Source organism: Falco cherrug, chromosome 6, assembly GCF_023634085.1.
Source record: "Falco cherrug isolate bFalChe1 chromosome 6, bFalChe1.pri, whole genome shotgun sequence".
Lineage (NCBI taxonomy): Eukaryota > Metazoa > Chordata > Aves > Falconiformes > Falconidae > Falco > Falco cherrug.
Window position 1 is genome coordinate 9251673 of NC_073702.1, and position 20720 is coordinate 9272392.

General features: G+C 43.1%; 1 long non-coding RNA gene across 2 annotated transcripts; it reads left to right on the top strand.

Annotated features, from left to right (window-relative positions):
• Window positions 1–9031: 9031 nt before the first annotated feature.
• Window positions 9032–20637, top strand: LOC129736368 (uncharacterized). Of its 2 annotated transcripts, XR_008732856.1 has the most exons (4): window positions 9032–10553; window positions 14605–14768; window positions 16643–16753; window positions 17620–20637. It is a non-coding gene; the product is annotated as an uncharacterized LOC129736368 (long non-coding RNA). The 2 variants fall into 2 exon arrangements; XR_008732855.1 differs by having other exon boundaries at window positions 9032–14768.
• Window positions 20638–20720: the final 83 nt, after the last annotated feature.

Here is a 20720-nt window from a genome sequence, read left to right on the forward strand (position 1 = left end):
TTTTTCTGTGGAACTTTGTACAGGATCCTTAAAGTGCCGTTGTATGGCGGTTCTCACTCGTGTGACAGGTGCCTTTTTGAGGCCTACTGGGGTTATTGTACTTTGAGTAGGAACTGCTTGGGATTGACAGATGCTGTGAAATGTTGGTGTCTGGCAGATGCTGACTGTGCCAGGACTAATGCTTCGTTACCTTGTTAATACCATTTACTCCTGTTAGTTCATAGTGCTCATTAAATGAAGGAAATTATGTATGACGGCTGAAGGTGGCCATTTTGTTTTCAAAATGAAAAGTTCTTGTACCAAAACCTGTGTTCTTTCCTGCTCTGGTAGTCGATGTGAGCTTTGCAAAAGAGCATTTGTCGTTTTTCCCAAAGACTTGAGCAAACTGTAATGGCTTTAAAAATTAATCACTGTTTCTGTTTGAAGTACATGTGAAAAATAAAGCAAGTGCCAGAGAACTAACACAAGCAAAGCAACATAGAAGGTGACTGGAGTTTAAACAATGATAAGTGAGGTTTTGTATACAAAATTGGTATGCAAAATAGAATTTTTGAGGGTTTTACTAATGTGGGCAGGAAACTCAAAGCCCAAAATGTTAGATGGTTTTTCTAGCTCACAGAAATCTTGTGTTAGATAATATTCACAACAGGCTTAACTGACTCTCTTACAGGAGTGTAGTGAGGATTTACGAATCCTCTCTCGCCCACTGAAATTATCTGTGTGTCCTGAAAGGAGGAGAGGGCAGAGAATTCAGGAATGCTGTTTCCAATCTGGTATCAGCCATGCAGACTTCTTTGTGCTTCCTTGTCTTGCCTCAGAAATGGACAGTTTTTACCTAAACTTGGTCCCCTCTGCCTCTCACTTGACTTTAGCTTGTAGGCACATCGGTGGGGGGAAAACCAAAACCAGACAAACCACAAACACAGGAGAAAGAGGAAACAAGTGCAAGGGCAAGTAATCGTTCAGCACGGAATTTCTGCAGAGGCGTATTCCTGAAGGCAGGAGTTCAAACTGAATGTTAATATTCAAGGGCCTGCCAGCCTTATCAAGTTAACAAGTTAACAAGTGAAGTTAACATTAACTTAACTTGTGCTTTGTCACAGGTCTCTGAATTTTACTTTGAACAAGGATATTCAAAATAGTAAAGACTGTAACTTAAAATGCAAAACTAGTTAGAATATGGCTAAAACACTAGAAAGAATTACTTTATTTACATTCTACAGAGGAGAAGTCTAGTGGGGTTATTTTTTTCATATTCAAGCACCCTGATTCAAAATTTGAATTCTCTTTATTATTAAGGAGTGCGGTGTAAGCTTCTGTGAACTGCTCAGAAATGGAACACAGCTGTCAAAACCTTCCCATTCACCAAGGTTTTAACTTGAGAACGTTCACAGAACAAAATTACTTAAAAGAGTCACACTTCAGTGATCATGCCAGCACCTTTCAATACACTGCGTATTTTTTACCCAACTAGAATCTCAACACGAAAAGCTGAGTGTACGTGCACTCTACTGTTGCCGTCTTTCACTGACATCGGTTAATCTGAACAAGTACAAGTACTTTGGGAAGGATTAAAAATCTAGAATTCAGAACTTTTGTTCTGTTTAAGTGGTTGTTAAGGGTTTGAGGTTGTAAAATGTGTGTTAATACTAACCTCTTCTGATAAAGTTATAAGGGAAATAAGAGGTTTAATTATTTAGAAAAGTGATTAGAAAAGTCATAGAAGCTTTGTCTTAAGAAAGGTAGATCACCTGAAATTGTCTTTCGGACAGGGTGGTGTTTTGGTTTTTTTTCTTACACGCTAATTTATCAAGTTGTAATTCTCTGGCTTTGTAAGTGTCCCAAGAAAATGCTTCAGTCTGCGTAGCATTGTCACTAGCCTTTTTACAAAACTTACATTCTTACAAAACTTCTTGTGAGCTTTGGACCTTAATTTTGCACTTGTCTTGGTGCCCTTGACTCCCTGTTAAGCCTCCTCTCTCCTCCTTCGGCAACTGTTACTGTCAGGGAAGACTCATGGCAGAAACACAGTGCGCTGAGTAACGTTTCCCTTATTCAGGTTTCACAGACCTGTTGAGAATTCCAGTTTCCCTCTGTGCATGTGATTTGATTCTTTCAGGTCTATGGAGAAATCCATCTTCATAAAAGAGGCTCTTTAGAATTTTTAAAGGACAGAAACCAGTTTTCCTAGTTCTCTACAGCTTGGTAATCCCCGTTTCACAGCTCTGTGAAAATATGCCTGTCTTACCAAGGAAGAGAAATTTGGATCTTTTGCACGTCTGGAAGTTCTTGTTTCTGCATGGAAAAAAAGAATGGTGGAAAACATGTGACTCTTCGCATGCAAGAAAATTTCTGCATCTATTTAATAAATAGTTTCCTAAACTTGGGATCTGCCCCCAACTCCAAGCACCCCGAACGGATGGTAGCTCTTGACATCTGTCGTTCTACCCCTAGCTGTCATCTGTCATCCAAAACCCATCTGCTTCGTGAGCAGTTGGCCTGAGGGTCCCTTTACACATCAGGAAAACTTCTGATTTTTCTTTTCTCTTCTCTGGTACTCTAATACATCAAAACCTTTAGGAACTAAAAGACCTTTAAAGGACTTTTCCTTCCTTAAAGAGATCACAGTACAGCAGTGTTGCAGCTGGTCCCATCCAAGTCCAGGACTCTGGGACCCAAAATGTCATTAGGCAATGGGGCAAAGTCATTTTTGTACGAGTTTCTTACACCACTGACACAACCTGCTTTAGCAAAGACTGAAGCTGCCCTCGCTTTTTAGGGCACTCGCAGCCCCACTTTTGCGGTCTTCTGTGGAGCGCTGAGCTCAGCTTGAGCCTGCTCAAGCCAGAAGCAGTTCTGACCGCCGACGCCTTCCTGACCTTGCAGAGCGGGTGTGTTGTGTGTGCCTCTCTTCTGGGGGAGAGGAGAGTCTGTACAAAGTCTCTGGGGCTGGTATGTGCTGTGATATGCAAGTGTGTCTGGTTAAACTTGCATGAAATTCAGCAGCACAGAACTCCAGAGTTCTTCAGGGACAGAGCGACAGTGAAAACCCTGGGCTTGAAAAACATCCGGCATTTATCTTTGGGAAGATCTTATCCAGACTGTACTGCACAGGCTTCTCCACCTTGAATTTTTAAGAACGTGCTTTCCTTGGGAAAATGTGAGACATTTAATATTTAACCACTGCAGCCCTCAGAGGTGTTTGTCTGAGTTACCAGTTAGTGGCAGGTGAAGCTGGTGCTCAAAACTTCTTCACACATTTTGTGTTGGCTTCTCCAGGATGGAACAGAAGTGGTTTGGGAAGAGGTCTCTCCCCCCCAGCAGGCTGCACTAACCACAGGGTTGCGTTCGGGCTGCCTCGTGGCCCGGGCTTGCCCTGCCTGGGGCTCTTGCGTGACTGGCTGCATGGCGGCCCGGCTGTGGCATGAGAGTTGGGGAGCGCTCCCGCTGCAGTAACCGCTGCCTGGTAAAAAGGGAAACCACTGCGATCCTGTCGAGAATCCCAGTGCAAATCAGACCGTGAAGATCCGTTTAGTCAGACCAGTACCAAGGCCTCGTGCTTCTCCAGTGAATGAGGAGGATCTCGGCCTTTCCTCTGCCCACCTGCTCTGTCACAGCAGAGCACACAGGGTTGGTTCCTGTCTGGGTCTTGAACCACAAACCTCCGCTCAAGCACATGGGGAGCAACCTGCTTTGTAACAGAAGCATCTTGCCATTTGATTTACTTTGTATTTCTGGAAGATGTCTTAATGTTCAGTAGTAAGTTGCTTGAGTCGCACCTTGAGACCAGCTATTTATGTGGCTCCCGAGGTTTCACCCAAAGGAGTGAGTGGTTAGGTCCCTCCACTGCAGCCGGGGCTGGTGAGATGCAAAAGCAGCCACGGTGGCCGCAAAGAATCCGTTCTCCTTGTGCTGGGCTGTGTGGGGCAAATAGGAAATTGCTGTGGACCACAAGGCATCTAGAAAGGTTCCTTACTTCGCATACCTTAAGCTAACAGAGATCCAGCTCCAGTCTGAAAGCTCTCTGGTGCTGACGCTCATTTTTCTAAGTGGTCTTAATTCCTCATACCCACTTAGGCACCACAGAAATCCAAGTGTCTCAGCGTGGCTTAACGTTATATCTGAGTTTTAAATCTGAGCTAACCATTTTTTGAGATGCAAACCCTAGAGGTGAGGAAGAAAGAGGCAAGACAGGATGCAGGAATATTTTTATCTTAAGGTTGACAGATGACCAAATCACAGCATTGACTGCATCTCAGAATGGTTGCAACTCAGGTCAGTGGGCAAGCGCTTCAGACCAGCCCTACCAGCTAGCGGGACAAAAAAGGGAAAGCGGCAGATGTAGGGACGGGGCTGGCTGAAGAAAAGGTGAAGAGTAAGCACATTAAGCTTGCGCTTTGTGTCGCTGTAATGACAATCCAGCAAACTGCCAACATCTTGGGACACAGCTGAGTGCCAGGCCCGCTAGCAATTACATTACCCAGACATTTCTGGCACATGTGATTTCAATTCTACTAATGCAAAGAGCATCCTTAAGCCTCTGCTCCTTTACTACCTGGCTTGTGTCTTCTTATGGGTGAAAAATTACATGAAGTAGAGCTGAACGGAGGCACTCAAGGTGAGACAGCAGCCAAGCCTAAAGGCTCATCTCCAGCTGCAGCCACGGCTCTGTCCATCCGCCCTGATTTAGCTTCCCTACGTGCTGCAGCTGGAGCATTTTTAGACAACTGTTGTTCTACTGGGGCTAAGCCTGTGTGGAATGCATACTTTAAATATCTCTTCCTGTTTTTGGAACTTGATCTTCCACCAGAAAAGCTGTAGCTCTGTCTTCATAAAAACTGTTTTGCTGCTCAATTGGTATCGTGCCTAACCTGTAAAACTTGGCCAGGAATTGCAACTGTGAACTGCAGGCAGCAGAGAAGCGAGACTGGAGGGACGGTAAATGCAATACTGGCTTGGCTTCTGGTGCCTCCAGAACGGTAAGGCTGGAATTGCTGTCACTGAGTCACAAGTTTGGGTTTGGTGGGTTTTGGTTTGCCATTTTTTTTTTAACTTGATTGGTTTCTATTTCAGCAAATTATTCTAATTTTGTTTTCCTCAGTCTTTCTCTGCACAAGAATCCTGCAAAACAGCATCTGATCTTTATGATGGTACAGGATGTGTTTTGTCCCCATGATGGGGGAGGCGGGGGGGGAAGGTAAGAAAAAGTTTTCTAATTTTTGAGAAGTTACATATTTAGTCCAGGACAATAAAAAGGTTGACTTTAGCAATCTTAACATACCATTGCCCAGAACAGATAAAGACTTGAGAGAGAAAAACCTAGTTCAGCACCACTTCATGTAACATTCCCAGAAAAGTGTGTGGATTTACGTTGCTTTCCAACCACCTGACACCCCACTGACGCTGTCAGGTCACAGGTGTTTTTTCACAGTTCAGCCCATGACATGAGGTGATGTGCCTGTTCCTTAAGGGAAAAAGTCGATAAGCATATGTATAGTGGGAGCCTTGCTCCTTCCCTGCTGGACAGGCCCTCATTGCCCAGAAGGTGACTGCAGAGAATTCGAATGTGAGCCAGATAGACGTGCAAAGTAATTGCAAATGCTCCTTTTTGAGGAACTTCCTCACCAGCTCACTGATAACTTTAAACTTTTTTCATGTAATGAATGTATGGAGAGACTTTCCCACTGCACAGATAACCTTTCTACCACCAGGTAGGAATATGCTGTCTTGCAGGAAATTCTCTCTATTCAAGTAACGGCCAAAGTACCACCTCAACCCCTCTATTGCTTCTTCCTCAAGGAGTTGTTACCTTCAGACCTAGCTAGCCCATTTAAATGCTAGAAACTTTGTTCACTACAGTCTGGGCACCAAGCACTTACTTGAAGGAAGGCTCTCCAGACACCAAGTGCTTTTCTGTCCCTCTGTCTTTTCATTTCTATTATTCAAAGTTGCTTTGCCTTTTGATGCTGTCTGGGCTGGAAGGGAAGTGGGGCTCCTAGAAAAAATAAATTCTTTCCATTTTTCCTATTTAGGTCCTAAAGTTATTCTTCTGTTATTGCAGTGGCAAGGTAGGGGATAAACAGGCACCTTCTCTTGGATTGACGTGGCCATGGTTTGTGAGGCCTTTGTGACAGGCTATTCCTAAACACCTTCAGAAAACACAACCTGTTATGTTCCCCCTATAATGAAATTTTAATTGGGTTGAAGAATAACAGTTAAATTACCAACTAAAGCTATTCCTACTATATTTCTACTATATTTTATCTATAGAGAAACAACTTGATTAGTTAAGTTTTAAAAATATCTTTTTCTTAGATTAAATTTGTATTTCTTGTCTAGGTCAGTAGTTATGTGAATTTTCAACTGGGCATACCTGACATGTTGCACAGGTTTAAATCCTTCAACAAACAAACAAAACCTCAAGCCTGGCTGCTTAGTTCCCACATGATTTATTTTCCACCAGTGCTGTCTTGAAATCGCTACTGTAATTTTTGCCAACCCCTCATCAACTTTGTACAGCCTTAAAATTGACAAAGTCAGTCAGTCCCCAGGGCAAAAAGGGCACCGGGGAGACCCTGAGATGAAAGGAGAAAGGAAGAACATCAAGTGGCAACACAAGCAATGGAGAAGGGAAAGCAGTAGTGCCAGATCCTGATGTTTTTTCTTTAGCTTCTGCCTAGCCAAGGCACAGGATTTCAAAGTACTTTATGCACTAGAAAAATGGATTATCCTTGTCTCCCTGCGTGCCCCAGGATGCTGCATGTAAACTCCTGATATGCTTGCTTTTCATGGGCCCCGGGCTCAAAACCACTGCTCGAGACAGCTCTCAAGCAACAAGTCAAAGTATTCCAGCCAACGTGCTCGGCTTAAAAGCCAACACCACTCCACTCCTCTGCTGTCTGACACAAGTGTAGGAGATGCTACATGATTTTCCTTGACTACAGAATTATACGATGGTTTGGGTTGGAAGGGACCTTTGGACCTTTACAGGTTGTCTAGTCCAACCCCCCCTGCAGTGAGCAGGGACATCTTCAACTAGATCAGGTTGCTCAGAGCCCCGTCCAACCTGAATTGAACATTTCCAGGGATGGGGCATCTATCACCTGCCTGGGCAACCTGTTCCAGTGCTTCACCACCCTCATCGCAAAAAAAAAATAATGTTTTCCTTATATGTAGACTAAATCTACCCTCTTTTAGTTTACCCCTTGTCTATCACTACAGGCTTTGTCAATGAAGAAGAGACATAATGACTTGTTAGCTGGCTAATAATATTGCATAGTGGGCCGCTATTTGTCCTGTATGTTGTTGATTTTATCCACAGCAGAAAGCAGGAGGTATTCAGTCTGTATCATCACATGCTGTAGTTCCTGCATTTTTCAAATTATTTCTGAGCCATTTTTGCTTTTGGCTTGTGCCTACAGGAGAAAGTATTTTCTGAAGTTTTCCATTTGAAAAGTGTAACTATTGACATGTTACTGAAAAAAAACAATGAAAAATAAGCAACGCTATTGAACCATACCTTGTTGAGTAACATTTCCCCTTTTTTTTCCCCCATGGTACTGCCCTTTACAGAGATGTGCTTGATAATTGAGAAGAGACGCTAGAACATCTCCTGTTGCTCAGTAGGACTCAACGTCTTGCTGCTGCTGAGTTTCTCCTGTTGCCTGTAACGTTCCTATTGCTTTAACGTCTCTGGGTCGTTTGCAGTTCGAGCCTCTCCTGCCTGCTCCCGCTCCGGCTTGGGTGTCATCAACAAATCTGATTGCCCTTGAATTTACACCAAAGAAATCCCTGGCAAAGAGGAGACTCACTGACAGGCTTCGACCCTGGTGCAACAGGTGGGCAGCCACAGGCCCAGAGGGAGGGCTCTGCTCTCAAAACTACGCAGGGGCCTGTTGTTTCAGCTACACCTTCATCCATCTGGGACAAAACCAGACCCAGGGACCACTCGTAAGCGCTCTCTGAAATACCAGCTGGGTGGCTAGAGGTAAGCTGTGAGGCTGGGTTAAGAGTTTATGTTAAAATGTGATGCCTTTTCTGTGAACTTCGCACTAGAGAATTAGGTCAAAGGTGCTTGACCATCTTCAGAGGAAAAAAAAAAAAAAAGACATAAGTAAGGGAGTTTCAAATATCATTTACTTAACCTGCGAGCACACACACCTCTTGTCTCTTTCTTGATAATCTCCTTTAAAAGGATAAGGGTGCGAAGTCCACCCAGGTGTTTCTTTCGTTTTGTTTTGAGAATGAGAACGCCTGCCCCCACCCACGGACGGGGAGGACGGCCCCCAGTCGGGCTGAAGGGGGGGTACCCCCGCCCCGGGCGGCAGGCTCGGCGCCCTGGGCCCGGTTTGAGGCGTTACGGCGCTGCTGCCGCCCGCGGCCCGTCCCGCCGCTCCCCTCAGCGCCACAAGATGGCCGCCGGCCCGGCTACCTGCCGCCGCGCCCCGCCCCGCCCCCCCGCCCCGCCCCCCGCGCTCGGCCCCGCCCCCGCCCGCCGCCGCCCGGGGAGCGGGACGCGCCGCCCCGCCGAGGGGCTGCCCGCGCGGTGCGGCGGGGCAGGGCGTGTGGCGGCGCCGGGGCGAGGGCTGAGGGCGGGAGGGCTGCGGGGCTGTCCCGGGCCGCGCCGACCCCTGGGAGCGGGCAGCCCGCCCCGCCGCCTCACCTGCCCGCCGGTCGGCTTCGCGCCCCCGGCTCTGTGCTGGGATTACCGCCCCGCGGGCTCGGCGGCTTCCCCCGGCTGCGATGGGCGCTGCCGGCACGGCGGGGGCTGCGGCTCGGCCGTGCGCTCGGCTCCCGGCGGGGGTGAAGGCGCAGCCCCTTTCTGAGGGGTTTGCGGGTACTTCAGCGTATGCGCAAAAGTATTTTGATTCCGTGGGGTTTCAGCTTTGATCCAGGCTGTCTCATCTACCCAGGCTGCCGCATCCTCCCGGCGCGCTGCGCGCAGCGGCGCGCTCGGAAGCAGGAGGGACGCGCGCAAGGCTGGGGTGGGGGCTGGGCTGGGCTCAGGGCCGGTTTGGGGTCAGGGCCGGGGTCAGGGCTGGCCTGGGGCACAGCGCATCGCTCCGCGGGGCCGCCCCGCTCCCCAGCCCCGGCGGGTGCGGATGGCTGCCGTGTCGGACTGGTACCTGACCCCACGTTATGCAGGGGTAAAAAGCAAGTACTCTTGGTGTACAGCTACTGATAACGTTTAAAATCGGGAGGAGGGTTTTTTCTTTGCTGTTGGCTCTAAAGCAGGTAACGCAGAAGGGAGAAATGGAGCTTGTGTTAATGCTTCGTTGCACACACAGATTTTTTCATGTTCCTGGCAATATTCTTCGGGCCTCCTTCAGCACTGCCTTGTGATCTCTGCTACCTTTGCCAGGCAGTTTTCACAAATTAATTTACTGCGTGCACAGGTACTGTATTTATTACATCACCCAAGTTACGTTGTAAACTATGTAAACTAGGATAGCAGGAGCTAGAAGGGATTCAGAAACAATGGAGACGATTGCTTGTGCTTGCAAGCTGAGTGCTCTACTAGAGAGCAGTGGCTGTAGTAGCTGCTACAGGACGGAGAGGGGTGGCTGTAGGTGACTGGCTGCACGCTGCAGTAACCCTGTACGCTCTGAGGGTGTTTGTGTAAAAGATACAACTCTCAAATTTCAGCAGGTCTTAGTTCTGTTTTGAAAAACCCTTGTAGATGTAGAAAGACAGTCAGTGTGCTCCTTTGCTGAAGGTGAGTATCTTAATTTGATGGTCGAGGAGGGAAGAGGAATTAATATCTTGATGCATTGGTCAGGTATGGCAGGTGCCTGTCGGAATGAATGGTGGAGTCAAATCCTCTTCTAGTCTAGTGGTGGGACTGTGGCACACTTTGTTATTGCCTTAGTATGATGTTACGCGTACCTTTGGTCTGAAAGAAAAATCCTTCAGTCCTCTCATATGTGCAATAATCACCGAATCTAAATAGATATCCATCTGATACGTTAGACATGTTTAATAAGCTTAATTGCACAATAAAGCAGCATGATGAATTTTGTTCATGGAAAGCAGCATTTTATTGCAAATTGGACCCATACAACTTCCTGCTTCCTCCTTTTTTTTTTTTTTTTTTTTTTATTTCCAGATGAAAGAGATGTCTGTATAACACTTATCCAGGTTTTTGTTTTGTCTTGTGAAGCTGCCTTCTTTAGTATTCTATTAGTTTGCGTAAGTATGCTCAAATTTAATGCAGTTTGGCCTAATTTACGTGTGCTCTGGCTGTAACTGAAATGTGCGTGTACAGATCGTATGTCATCTTGTGAACCAACAGAACAATCTGAAGGAAGCTTTTAAGTACTACACTGCTAGCCAAGTTGATGGCCATGTTTTTTGTCTCTCCTTTTTTTCTTTTCTTCCTATTTTCAGAGTGGAGAGCGGGAAGTTTCTTTGAAGAAACCTGTTGGAATGCCTCACATCAATGCAGCTGCAGCTCTGCGGATTTGCGTGCTGCTGTCTGTGCTTCCTGCACAATATTTCATATCCCAGTGGTACGGAACAGACTCTGCGCAGTGCATCCAAATAACAGGAAAGTTGTAAGTCTCTGCTTCCCTGCTGTATTTATTGATAAGGGAGTTCATTCTCATCTGCAACAACACGTTGTCCTGGAAAGATGGAGTGTGGGTGGGACGCGTTGGCCATTCCTACATGAAAACAACATACCTTTTTTGTGCCTTAATGTGACTGTATTTAGTCGTTTAAAGATGTCCTTCAAAATCTGAACAACCACCATTGTTTTCTTCACATAAAAACCTGTGTATAATCTGCATGAGGGCTCCACTTTGCCTTAATTTCATTCTGCTTTTGGACATTATGATATATGTTGCTATGGGTTATGTCCCTTTAAAAAGGGAGAAATGAAATGTTTGATTAGTAAGATTATTTCTAACTTTCCATTACCTTTTGACGCTTGCTGTTGAGATAGATTTTTTTTTTTTGCATAGTGTGAGTCAGTACAGAGTTCTTAACCAACAAAGATTCATTACTAGTAAATCACTTAAGGCAGTCACAAAATGAAGTAAGTAGTGCTGTTTTTTATCTGAATTAAAAAGTTATGTATTGACAGGGTTGCACGCATCTATTCCAAATCTAAAGTGGAGAATACTGCATCAGGTCTAAATGTTTGATAGTGGTAACCATTGCCAAATGTTGGTATCTTGAAGGTGAACCATGCGAAGAGAGACTTTGGTGGCTGTTTTAGCAGTGCAGCCTGTGTAGCATGTTGGTTGTATGGTTCATCTGTAGATCTCAAATACGTGACGTAATGAGAGCAAAAGACTGGCCTGATGAAAACAGAGCTAAGTCTGACTTTGTGCATAAAGACCCAGATTTAAATAATTTTCAGGTTTCATGGTATGAGTCAACTACTAACTGTTTAGAGTTATGCAGCAATGTTTAGGCTGTAGTCTTTTGATTACATGCACCGTTTTTGACATCTCATGCTCGCTATTCTCAAGTAACAGTTGAAACTGCAGAATCTGTTGCAATTTAGCAATTCCTATGGTCTGAATACAGAAAGTAAGCAACCTTGTAATGAAAAATGACATTTTCCAAAAGTTACATACAGTTTGCTGGTACAAGCGATGATTGAAAGAATATTCATTTGCAGTCTTGATATTAATCGTGAGAACTTGTTCTTGGTCACTGACTCTTTTTTCCTGTTCGCTACAGAAGCAAAGCCTTAAAGTTTTAAATAATAAAAAGAATATAAAAATACTAGAGAAGGTTTTTAAAACAACGCGATGATCATTTTTACTACTAATGAATAATTGCCTCTTGGAGCAGCTTTACGAAATCTTACTTGAGTCTGGATGCGTGTGCAGATCGTTTAAAGCTGTGGCTATCAAAGACAAGGCAGGGTGTTACATACTGTCTACACTTAAGAGGAGGCCGTGTCTGAAATTTATTCTTAACAGGAAGGTATGCTGTAGGGGTACAATAAGTAATGAAGTGTCTCTCATTTGCTTGTTGAGAATTATTTGGGACTTTCTACCAGTTTTAAGAAAACCGTGTGCCTATATTCTACACAAACATGCAATTTGAACTCCATGCAAAACTAAATGTAAATCATGGCAGTAATTCTATACATGTTATCCTCTACTTCAAATTTATCTGATTGTGAAGTCAGGGCAATTCACCGTATTAATGATTGTGAGGAGCTACATGTTTGTGGGATCAGATCCTACAACATGGGATGGACATCTTACGCTGTCTGTGGTAGTTCAAGAAAACTTGAACTGGAAAACACAGACAGGAAACTTGCGGGTTTAGGAAGAAGGGAAAACTTGATTACTGAACATTTGACAATGAGTTGGTCTAGAAAAGGTAAAATTACACCCATTTACATATATGACAATTTAAGAAGACTGTTGCTTGGACTTGTTTGGGAAGGTTAAAGGGCTTGTTTGTGAGATTTAATTCTTGTACAGTAGAAATACTGCAAAGGTTTTACCTTGTCTGGACCTTCAAATATCCTTTATTGTTGATCCATGTACAACAATTGAGGGTCTCAGGCCCTCTGAACTGTGGAAGGTTCAGACTTAGTTTTGCCCCCAAGAAAACCCAGGGTAATGGTGTATGAAGGGAAACAGAAACTGCCTTTCTCAGACTCACTATAAATTGCTTTGCAGCTTTGTGGAAAGCTCCAGGAATATCTAAAGATAAACCCTTCAAAGACCAAACGATCCTTTGATTATCTGTATATAGTTTGAGCTGATATGTCTTCTGAGTTTCTTATACTATAAAGAATTGGTTATCCTAAAAATACAGTGACATTTGAGAGCTTCCAAACCTACCATTATTAGCTGCTGTTTTCAACAATGTAGTCTGACAAGTCAGGGTATTTGCCCATTCCTGTTTGCATTAAAAGGTATCTGGCAGCCTTAAGTCTTCCTACAGACTTGAGCAAAACCAAGAGCTGTTAAAGAAGTATTCTTTGCACAGCTGTGGAACCTGCTCTTACTTTCTTCCAGGCAGGCTGAAGGGAGTAAGACTCAAAGAGGGAAGGTGGTGAACACCATAAAAGAGGAAGGAGACTAGGCCAACCTATAGTTCTTTGGCATCAATGGGCCGCTGACTGGTATGGATGGAGAATGTTAACCCAAATACATCTGTTCATAGACTACTCCTGTTACGTTGCCAGCAGAAGGAATATCTGAAACCTCGCCCCCAGTAAATGTTCGGTTTGCTTAGTTTCTTTACACATATTTGCAAGAGCAATGAAAAACAGAGGCCATTTCCCCTTTCTAAAGATGTCCTTCTCCTAGCCTTCACCCTTTACATTCAGATGAAATTCAGTGCAGTGCAGAAGGAAAAGCTATACTTACTGCAGCTTTAAGCTGGGACTCATTGCCAGATACCTTGGCCATACCAGCGTTAACCAATATGTAAGGATTTTACAAAAGATACTGAAGAATCACTCTGTTAGAGTTCAGAATAATATTTGCTCACCTGTATAAAATAAATAGGTTTCCTCTGATATAAAAATTCTAATGCAACTGTAGAGTTACACATCCAAAGAAATTAGATTCACACTCTTCTGTTGGAACAAATCCCTTTGTCTTGTGTATACCTTAAAAGTGCTTTTAATGGAAACCTCTTATCTGGGCTTCAAATTTTGAAGAATTTTGTATCAAAAGCTTTGCAGTATCCCTCTTTTCATACGAATGCTTAAAATAGTAGTAATCAGAAGGTCAGTTATCCTAAAACTTAGTTTCTAAAGAACTTGTTTGAATCTCGGGTTATTACTTTTACGTTTTAGGAATTGCTTCGACAGAGAAAATTCCAAGTGGCAACAGTGAAGCAGAAACCCATTTTTGTTTTGCAGGTGTTAGTCTTTGCAATCCTTTTGGATTTTGCTTGTGATATTGTTGCCTATAAGGTCAGAAGGTCTTTCATAGTGGATTTCCATACTTACTTTGTAAATGGTAGTCTTTTTTTTTTCCTGCTTTCTCAACATTATTGATAATGTTCAGTAAGCAAAACAGAAAATGTAAAACCCAAGACCTTTTCACCCTGTGTTGTGTAACAGTATCAATATGATATACTGTATGTGTGTATCTATTTTATTGAATAGATCTGAGTGCCTATGCTATATGAAACAGTCATATGGCTTTTACCTGATTCAAATGAACTGACGTAGATCAACTTGTTAAAAGGAGAAAGCAAGAGTTTTTCAGTCTGCTCCTGGAAAAAATTTCCCTGCAATCAGACTGAATAGAAGAATTCTGTGACCTAAACTGGAAAAAACTGTTGGCAAAATCAGTTAGCATATTTAAGCACTGTAAAATACTGTATGTAAGCCTTAAGTAATTGTCAGTACGTACATGTGTTTGTGCTTTCCAAAACTCTGTTAAGACCTCTATGTCATATCGAAGGCATACAAAGAGAAAAATGCCTTCCTTAGTGGATGCTGCTTTGTCAGAGATCATAGTAATATTCTGAGGGAAAAAGCAAAGTACCTGTTCCCTTGTTTACTTCACACCTGTTAATCTAACTGCCAGTTCTCTCCTACCAGAAGTCAGAAGATTTTCTGTTTAAACATTTAATGCACTTGATCAAACACTTTGCTAAGTCTCTTTCTATTAGAATCAATTCATGTTCACAGTCCAGAGCCTGAATATATTCAGATCAGTGTGGGACAAGTAATAGGTAACAAAAGATTTGGCTATGCAGGAATCATTGTTGGATGGGACATCAAAGCTAACTCTCCAGAAAAATGGCTACAACACAAATATCCTCCAGCAAACCAGGTTTGAATTTATTATAATCTTGCTTTATTAATACATACACAGAATAACTCAGGTTAAAAACCCCTCAGAAACACTACAGACAGACTGCCTGCTAACCTAATGGAAAATACTGAAGAATCCCGTATCACCTGTGCAGCTGAGTGGTACCTCCTTTGTTTCTGTGCTGCTCTCCCAGCAGAGCTTTGTTTTTGCACCACTGATTAAGCTTCGCTGGTCAGGGTTGTACCAGACATGTCTCGAATTAAAATTACTCACTTTTAATACGCAGTGTTGTATTTAAAGTAGCAGTGTCAACCTGTACTGTTTGAATGGATTTGTCGTGCTGTGTTAGTAAAGGTGAGAGGCTGTTAAATCTTTGATCATCCATAAATGGTATAATCTTCATTGCACCTAAGAAATGCAAGTAATCCTCTGTGTTTAATCAGTTTCCGTTAGAAAGCAATGTTTTGGGGCGTCTGTATACCTGGAATGTAAATCTATTTAAAAACGTATTTTAGTTAGAATTCTTGAAGATTTGAAATTCTCTAGCCTAAATCCTTGTATGTAAAAATCAGATGCTAAATCTTTGTTGACAGTGCTGGTCTGATAATACAGTGCTGCATACCCTGTGGGTTGGCTGCTGACATGCTGCTTAAGTGGCAGGAAGGCACTAATCGTTTAGTCAAAGAGGACTGAAAATGAGAAAAAATTAGAAACTCTGCCTGTAGCAGAGAATTCATGTTCAGCTGTGAGCAGACATTCAGTCCTGTTTTGTGCATTTTGTTCCTTCCCCGCTGTAATTTTATCCACCTGCCACTCAGCTTCAGCTTCTAAAACACCTGCATCCTTGCTTGCTTTTCTCCTCTCAGTATTGTCACCAACTGAACACCCATGAATTTCCCATCAGGCATTCTGATTCTTTTTATGTACCGTATATTGTTCTGTTCTCCTAGTGACCTTGTGTTCATCTTTATTATTCTAATTTCAATAGTGATGACATGTGGTTTAAGTGTGTGTCTTTTGTTTTTTGGTTTTTTTTTTTTAACTTGCCTTTGCTTATCATGTTACATGTGTCAGCTATGCAAAATGCCTTCTGACCTTTACAAGGCAATTACTAAGCTTGGTCCTTGCAAATTCTCTCTCAGCATTAGCCAGGCTTTCAGCCCAACTTTTCCTTGCCTTTCTCTGACTTTCAGTTCTTTACTAAATTGCTGAGCAGAGGCCACTGCCTGTCACATTGATCAATACTAACTGCTTCATAAACTCCAGTTATCTGTCTGTATTCATCCATCCATCACTTCTTTGTGTTTAGATTGTGGGCTACCTTGGCCAGGAATGTTTATGGATAATAGTGAGCATGGCAGAACCCTGGACCATGATTTGTTTTGACAGGCACTGTAAAAAAGAAGCTACACTTCTTTCTTGGCTGGAAGATTTTTATATATGCATAAAAGTTGCCTTAGCTCTGTCCAGGATCGAGACCAAGATTGTCAGAGGTGGTATTGTGTTCTGAATTTGCCTGTTTCTCTCTGGTGTTCTGTTGCTGCTTCTGACGGAAGAAGGGTGACTAACAAATTGTTGTGGAACCTCTATACAAGAAGCAGGGATATTCCAAGTCATGTTTTGTGCAAGATCTATGGGAGAAAAGGTTAATTAAAATCGTGACTCTCAAAAAATGTTTCAGATATGCCAAGAACTTCATGTGTTACAGTTTTGATTGCTTTATATTTAATTTTCCAAACTGATGTTGGTAAGATCATAAAAACGAACTTGCTGTATGTATAGATTGAGTGCATTTAGGTTCTCTAAGCCTAGTGAGAGTTAACTGATTATATAATGTAATCTTTAGTCATCATCCCCCCTTGAGGCTATTTATTTTCCTTCTCTTTTTGCAGGGTCTAAAAGACAGTCTTAGCTGTGGAATTCTAATTAACAAAGCAAATGGATTTGGCAAATCTACAGCTTACATTCCTGAGGAAAAGATAGCAATTATTATGGGATTAGAGGTAGTATTTATTTTTGATTCAGTTGCAACTTGTTTGTTATCCTGTATTTAGAAGTTAGCTGACCTTTGACTTAATAGATACCATCTATTTTGCAAAGTTAGTGAAAACTAGTAGAGAAAGCAGATAAACAAATTACTGCTGCACTTCCAAGTATGTGTTTTGGAAGACAGTAAATGACCAAACCCAGGCACTGCCTACTTCAGAATATCCAACTGCCTAATTTCGTAAGTGTTTTAGAGACTTGGCATCTGTTACGTGCAGGCTGTTGCAGACATGGACTTTTGTTTTAGGATTTCACTGGCCTATCCAAGTCATTTAATCTCTTTCTGCTGAATCTAGCAAAGTGTATTGGTTTTTCAATTCCACTCTGAAAAACCTGCGTTTCAAACAGCTCCTGCTCAGCTGCTGCCCAGACTGAATGTCTCCTCTCTGGAGACAGAACTCTGTGGGAGCCAAAAATTCTGATGTGCTTATCATGGTCTGGGTAGCTTTTGACTTCTAGTTTATGCAAGGTGCACCTCATTCTTAAACTAGACAGAGACTAATCCAGAAAACAGCCTTCAAGCATATATGCCACATACAAATGGCTTTCTGCAAGGGATCCAGTGCTATTGTACTGTCCTCCAACTCAGGGGGACTATAAGGATGTAGTGAGGTTATGCAGTGAGGAAATTAGAAAGGCAAAAGTGCACCTAGAACTTAAGTTGGCCATTGCCTTCAGAGGTAACAAAAAATGTTTTAACAAATATATCAGAAACAAAAGGAGGGCCAAGGACGATCTCCATTCTTTATTGGATAGGGGGGTGGGGGAACATTGCCACAAAGGATGAGGAAAAGACAGGTACTTATTGCCTTCTTTGCTTCAGTCTTTACCAGCAAGACCAGTTACCCTCAGGGTACTCAGCCCCCTGAGCTGGAAGACAGTGACAAGGAGGAGCAGGACCAAGACCCCACAGTCCAGGAGGAAACCTGCTGCTCCACTTAAGACATGCACAAGTCTATGGGACCGGATAGGATCCACCCAAAGGTACTGAGAGAGCTGGTGGAAGAGCTCACCAAGCCATTCCCCATCATTTACAAACAGTCCTGGCTAACGAGGGAGGTCCCAGCAGACTGACATCCATCTACAAGAAGGGCAGGATCCAGGGACCTACAGCCCTGTCAGGCTGACCTCGGTGCTGGGGAAGGTTATGGACCAGATCATCCTGAGTGCCATCACACAGCACGTGCAGGACAGCCAGGGGATCAGGCCCAGCCAGCAGGGGTTTATGAAAGGCAGGTCCTGCTTGACTGACATGATCTTCTAAAACAAGGTGACCTGCTTAGTGGATGAGGGAAAGGCTGTGGATGTTGTCTACCTGGACCTTAGTAAAGCCTTTGACACCATCTCCCACAGCATTCTCCTGGAAAAACTGGCTGCTCATGGCTTGGACAGTACTGCTCTACACTGCATTAAAAGCTGGATGGATGCCCAAAGAGTGGTAGTAAATGGAGTTACATCCAGTTGGTGGCCGGTCACAAGCGGTGTTCCCCAGGGCTCAGCACTGGGGCCAGTCCTGTTCAATGTCTTTATCAATGATCTGGATGAGGGGATTGAGTGCACCCTCAGTGAGTTTGCAGACGACAGCAAGCTGGAGGGCAGTTATCGATCTGCTTGAGGGCAGGAAGGCTCTGCAGAAGGATTTGGTCAGGCTGGACTGATGGGCCAAGCCAACTGTATGAGGTTCGACAAGGTTCAGTGCCAGGTCCTTCACTTGTAACGGGCTGCCCAGGGAGGTGGCGGAATCACCATGCCTGGAGCTGTTTAAAAGATGTGTAGATGTGGTGCTTAGCGATGTGGTTTAGTGGTGGGTTTGGCAGTCCTGGGTTAATGGTTGGACTTGATGTCAAAGGTCCTTTGCAACCTAAATGATTCTATGATTCTATTGTGGATGCCTTTTAAATTGTGGATAGTGGCAGTATCTGTATTGAAAGTAACAGCAAGTAGCTGAACCGTTCATCTAACAGGAGATGCTTGGTCTAGTCAAACAGAGGAGATTCAATTGGCATCTTTTGCCTTTCAGGAGAACCCCACAAGGACTTGTCTAAGTTAGGCTGGCTTGAAGACTCTCCATGCTCTCTCTTGGAACTGTGCCATTGCACATAAAGGATCCTCTCAATCAGTGGGGCCGAACAGTATGACACCCTTACCTCTTTTCTCTGGGAGAAGCCTTAGTTCCAGTCCTTGTTTCTGTTTTAGCCACTGGTTGTAATACAAAATGTGCTAATGTGCCTGAACCTAGGAGCAGGAACTAAGCTGTCCCAGATAAGCATCTCAACTATTTAAAATTGGATTTTGACCACTCTAACTTATGTGTCTGAAAAATGCGCCTTCTACTATGTCAGTCAGCTGGCTACCTACAGTTACCTTTATAGTCCATGGGGAGAAACAGATACCTCACCTTAAACATTTACGTTGTGTAAACTAGCCTTTTAGATACCAGTTTGCTTCTGGTATTCTCCCCGCAGTTTATTAGGGGAACTGATGGTTACAGGCTCACACAATCAGGTATTTGAAAACTGTCTAGTTGAGATTAGTTACAAAGGGTGAGTCATGCCTATACCTCAAGATCAAAAGAAGGTCTGTGGATTGCCTTCACTCAGCCTTTCCTATATCACAATAGGCAAAGTAATTTCCTGAAGAGTTGAGACTGATGAGAAAATGTTTACACTTGTCCTAACCCTTTCACAGTTGCCAGTTCTAACCCACTCACTGCAGGCTTTCTGCATCATGACAAGGCACGTAAGTGGGACTGCCCTTTGTGGATCTGCATCTTCAAGCTGAACGTTGTGGTACCTAAGGCCATCAACTTTGTGTGTCTTCACCATTTCTCTGACTGCTTCTTTACTGTTCCTGCTGCCTAATTGGATTAGGTAACTGATCCAGTTGGAAAAAAAAAAAAGGTCTATCAGCAACAAATGGGTGGCAAGTACTTCAGTAAGAAACAGTGCTGATTTTAAAACATCAATGCCAGTATAGATCTAGTGTGTCATACCTCATGAGGTATGTTCAACATTTGTGGAGTACTTTGAGGAAGCACTGTTCTGCTGACATAAATTAGGTTAAGGTACATAGAAAATCCCACTGAAGTATCCCTATGTATAAAATGCTCTTAAAAACTAATCAGGAGCTTTCAAAAAATTAAAAGTCACTACAGTTAATGATTCTTTTAAATATCAGTTTGTATTAATTGCTAATTCTGGTGCTTATTCAACTTGAAATACTGTCTCAGGTGCATCACCCCGATAGGAAAGCCTATTTCAGTGGATATGGTGGATCAAAATACATTATGCAGCCATGGCTGGGAAAAAAATCTAGCCTCATGATTGATGTACTTAAGTGTTTGTACATGTAAAGTACATTTAGAAAACATACTTCCTTTTTAAACTTGAGCAAACAGATACCAGGATAAAACTCATGTACCTTTTTTCCTATGATGAAATAAAACATTGCTAAGCATGTTTTGAGTAATTAATTTCATTATAAGCAAACATACTGCATGTTCAGTTTACTGTAACTCAGGGCAGGCATTAAATTCCTTCCACATTTGGTTTAAATATAGCCTGGCTTCAGCAAGGAATAGCAAAGGTTCTGCACATCAAACATCTTGCCCTTTTACAGAGGGCAGAGGAAGAAACTAAACAGTTAAGAACTGTACTTACAATTAATGGTAACCTTAATTTTAGGGAATAGAGCTAAATAAAGGCCAACAGGAACCAAAATATTTCTGGGGAGAGCTGTTATAAATAAATCCTTCAATACTTTGATAGCTCTCTCTACAAAAACACGCATTGCACTGCTTTCACATGATACATGCAAAGGAAGAGTTAATCTAAATTTTTGCATATGGACAGATACGTCAAGAAACCTACTTTGGCTCACTACGAATTTCATTCTTAATGTTCTCTCTTAACTCTACTTGCTACC